Source organism: Palaemon carinicauda, chromosome 17 (genome assembly GCF_036898095.1).
Source record: "Palaemon carinicauda isolate YSFRI2023 chromosome 17, ASM3689809v2, whole genome shotgun sequence".
NCBI lineage: Eukaryota > Metazoa > Arthropoda > Malacostraca > Decapoda > Palaemonidae > Palaemon > Palaemon carinicauda.
This window is the reverse complement of record NC_090741.1, coordinates 72,993,558-72,998,557: the sequence shown is the minus strand read 5'-3', so window position 1 is coordinate 72,998,557 and position 5,000 is coordinate 72,993,558. Positions and strand designations below refer to the sequence as shown.

The 5,000-nt window shown below is 38.9% G+C and overlaps 1 pseudogene; it reads left to right on the top strand.

Moving 5' to 3' along the window:
* The window catches only part of LOC137656866 (sodium/calcium exchanger 3 pseudogene), a 1,975-nt pseudogene extending 328 nt beyond the window's left edge, over positions 1-1,647 (top strand).
* Positions 1,648-5,000: the final 3,353 nt, after the last annotated feature.

The window sequence follows — 5,000 nt, the reverse complement described above, 5'->3', positions numbered from 1 at the left end:
CAATTTTTACGCAAAGTGCACTCCCGGCCTTATCCTTCCGGTATGGAACCCGCAGGAAGGCCTGACCACAGGAGACCGCGTCGCCAGGGCCATCGTGTATTTCGTGGCCATGGTGTGGCTCTTCATCGGCGTCTCCATCGTCGCCGATCGCTTCATGGGCTCCATTGAAATGATCACTTCCCAAGAAAAAGAAGTCACTGTCAAGAAACCCAACGGCGAGACGCAGATCATTGTGGTGCAGATATGGAACGAGACTGTGGCTAACCTCACCCTCATGGCCCTCGGTTCTTCTGCTCCTGAGATCCTCCTGTCCGTCGTGGAGATGTTCGCCACAAATTTCGAGGCCGGAGACCTGGGTCCAGGTACCATCGTAGGATCCGCTGCCTTTAATCTGTTCGTCATCATCGCCATCTGCGTCTATGTCATCCCTGACGGAGAAGTACGATACATCAAGCACTTGCGAGTGTTCTGCATCACTGCCACCTTCTCCGTCTTCGCCTACATCTGGCTGTACGTCATCCTGGCCGAAATTTCTTACGGTATCGTAGAGTTCTGGGAGGCCTTCCTGACCTTCCTCTTCTTCCCCATCGTCGTCGTTTTGGCTTACATCGCCGACCGTCGTCTCCTCTTCTACAAGTACATGAGCAAGGAATACCGCATGAACAGGCGCGGTGTCATCATTGAAGTCGAGGGCGGCGACCTCGAGATGGGTAAGAAGGACGAAGGTTACCAGTACGGAGAAAACGTGGACGAATCCGTCAAGGAGTTCGAGGAACATCGCAAGGAATACATGGCAGTCATTCGTGAACTCAGGATCAAGCACCCAGACGTCGGCATGGAAAACCTCGAGGCCATGGCCAGAGAGGAGATCATCAACCGCGGCCCCAAATCCCGTGCCTTCTACCGTATCCAGGCCACCAGGAAGCTCACGGGTGGTGGTAACATTATGAAGAAGGCGCGTGAAGAAGTAAAGGAAACCAAGGAAGAAGAAGTTGAAGAGAAGAAGGACCTCGACACAATCCGCATTATGTTCGACCCAGGTCATTACACCGTTATGGAGAACGTGGGCTCATTCGATGTCACCGTCATTCGCGAGGGTGGGGACCTCAACACCACCGTCCTTGTGGACTACAAGACCGAAGACGGCACAGCTAATGCCGGCGGTGATTACGTTTACGCCGAAGGAACCCTGGTCTTCCTACCAGGAGAGACCCAGAAGACCTTCAGCCTCGAAGTACTGGACGACGAAGTATTTGAGGAGGACGAGCATTTCTACGCCCGTCTGTCCAACATGCGCCTCGGCTCTCCTGACGGAACTGCCATCACCCACGCCGTCAATGGAGCCGCTGGCCAGCCCAACAAGCCCGTCAAGATGGAGCTCACCGCTCCTTACGTCGCAACCATTATGATCCTCGACGACGATCACGGTGGTATCTTCAATGTCGGCGAAAAGGACGTTGAGATTGTCGAGTCTATCGGCACTTACGAGTTGAAGGTCGTCCGTTGGTCAGGAGCCCGAGGCCGCGTCTCGGTGCCCTACAAGACCGAGGACGGAACCGCTAAGGCAGGAAAGGACTACAACGAAGCCGAGGGAGAACTCATCTTTGAAAACAACGAAACTGAGTAAGTAAACGACAAAAGCAGCGATAAAGGAAGCGCCAAGAAGTTTATCACCGAAATCAGATTGAAACTCTTTAATTAAGAGCGACAAAAATAAAAGTAAAGGAAGAGTCAGAATATACAAACTACGAAAGCTGATAATGAAACCAGGTTGAAATAACGTAAAGACAGCAATGACAACAAAATGATGCCAATAAAACCAAACTGAAGGAAAAGTCTGGAAATATAAAGGTAGAAGAGTCATAGAGGTATACAATGGAATTAGGTCAAAGATGAACAGGTAAATGATGGAAGCAACAAAAAAGGAAAGGTAAAATGTAGGTTTCCTATCTATAAAATCATTATCAAAGAGAGCACGTGACCTTCAATAGCAAAGAGAGAAACAGCAATGTTATGAGCTGGAATAGAGTAACATGAGAAATGGGAGAAATAAGATAACAAAATTGTCAGAAAGTTTTACTTGGCAATAAGTTTGAAACTTTGTCATTATCAGTAGATGGCGTACTTGAAAAGAAGTCTGGAAAACACATAAAATAATCATCTTACATATGCTATCCTAATAAGAAAATGTCATAGCTTCAATTACATTAGTTAATAAAAAGTAACAGCACAATTTCTTTAAATGTTAATTAAAAATATAGATTTGCCAACATTAACCAAATAAGATGTTCAAATTATCCAGATGTTCATCACTGAAATGAACTCACATAATCCAAATTCAGTTGACCCACTTTTTTACACATTCGTTCTCAGAGATGTACGAAGCCACATTAAAGAGCAAAAATAAACACTTAAAAATAAAGCATTATAAACATAAATTAAAATTACCAAATTCCAAGGTCGACAAAACTACTGTATTGCGTATTTCTTATGACAAAGAAATGGGGAGACCATTCAAATAAAAAAAAGAATGAAATCTTAAAGGGGAGAGCTTAAGGAAAAGTAGCCATCGATTTTCAAAACTTTAGCCTAAATAAATGTGTCTACTTGTGTGTCTAGCTGATTAAGTGTTTGTGAATGTGTATGTATTCGTAAGACTGGTATATGTATAAGTATATGCATTTATACACATACACACACACTACCAAATACACACATAAGAATACGAATATATTTAGTACACAAAAGCGCACACACACATACAACACACACACACACACACACACACATATATATATATATATATATATATATATATATATATATATATATATATATATATATATATATATATGTATATACATATATGTGTGTTTGCATATCTTCAGTAGTATATCCAACCAACTGCAAACCAAACCATTACGCAACGAAAAGTTCACAGTTAAAAACACAGTAAATGGTGCAAAGAAATCGAAAAACCACACGAAGACCATTCTACTCTTATCGAAATATTTATATTCCTGTCAAGAAAAAGAGAGAGAGAGAGAGAGACTTGAAATAAAAGTAATGTTCACTTCATGTTTTTTATTTTAGTTTAAGGTTATACAAAGAGGGCTTTCACGTCTTGATATTATCTATCAATACGTTCTCTCTCTCTCTCTCTCTCTCTCTCTCTCTCTCTCTCTCTCTCTCTCTCTCTCTCTCATAAAGAGTCCGGATACTTTATTTAAATCACAAGTTTTTGCCCATAAGGCCTTATGCCAGCGCGGATTCTTCACCAGTACTGGCCTGTAAGTCATAGTCTGTAAAAAATAAAAGATCTGGTTTATAATTTAAACGAAAAAAAATATATATTTTTAGCACAAATCTCGACTCCTTCACTTCAAAATTAACTCCAATATCTCCGTCTAATAATAGCCCACTTTTAACCTACCCCTGATATTAGTTAATGTTCGTCTAGTACCTCTCGGTCTGGCTACTAATTAATATATCATTAGGTAATATTGCGTTCTATATTCGGGGGGTCTTGGTGGTCGATAGCACGAGTCAAGGGGTGTTGTTCTGCTGACTTCCTTCGGAAAGGTCGTTCGAGCGAATGGTTGTCGTACTGACCTACTGAATTGCTGGGTTCTCTAACTTGCCGCTATTCGGCTATGTTCCTTAATAAAATATGATTGTGCTGGCTTGCCATCTAACAGTAATTAAGAACTTTTATATTTTACTTATTACATCTCGTAGTTAGTTTATTTATTTCCTTATGTTCTTTCCTCACTGGGCTATTTTCCGTTGGAGTTCTTCGGCTTTTAGCATCGTACTTTTTCAAATCAGGTTGCAGTTTAGCTAATAATAATAATAATATATCTTGCAGACTGTTTTGAGAAACTTTCAAGTCTGACATTTTGCTGAGCAGTTCTAATCTGACTTTCTAATGGATATAAGGAAGAATACGCAAGCTCTCACTAGTAAGCTTTGGAAATCTCTTCATAATTCCGTTTCCCTTACTCCACCTTTAAAGGGAACTACTTCTTGCAATCAATTATACTTGATCTGGGTTACATAGGGGTGCTAAGTACCACCCACCCAAATTGTCTCTATATAAAAAATATAAACTTATTATGTCAACTTGAATGGATGCAAAATCTATAATCTTCTCAGATTGTCATAAATTCCTACAAAAAGGAAAATGAGTATTTAAACCAAACTTTAAAAAATGAAACATATCTAATCATCCAATGTATCTGGAAGCAAATTAATTTAAAAAGTATCTACAGTATATCTTGCTATCAATAAATCTATGAGCTATTACGTAACTAATAGGATTAAGCTGCTATTTCAGGGGAAGTTAAATAAAAATATTGAGAAAAATAGCATGAAATAGTTAAAATAATACACAAATATCAACCGAATCATAATAATAATAATAATAATAATAATAATAATAATAATAATAATAATAGTTCTGAAATACCTGTATCTAGGCATTGTGTTACACTCTACGGATATCGAGTTTCACGTTTCACATCATAACATGAAACCACAGGCCGGTGAAACTGTATTATATTATATAATGATATGAACTACTGTAGACGTACCTATACTGTACAGTATAAATACACATACATATAAGGAAATTATCAAAAATGTTTTATGTATGTGAAAATCAACAAATATTACACTCACAAATCTTAGATTTCTTAGAATTTGCCTCTATTCTAAAATAAATCTGGTGTAGAAATTTCATTGGGTTCTAATCATATAAATGCATTTACAATTCTACACGCACACACACACATACACACACACACACACATATATATATATATATATATATATATATATATATATATATATATATATATATATATATTTGATATTCAAGTAAATCTGGCTGGTATTTCAAAGCTGGATTCCAAACTTCGAAATACCAAATACATATATTGATGACATGCACAAGTTTATTTCACACCCTACGTGTGCAGCATTCGCAGCTCTACACAACT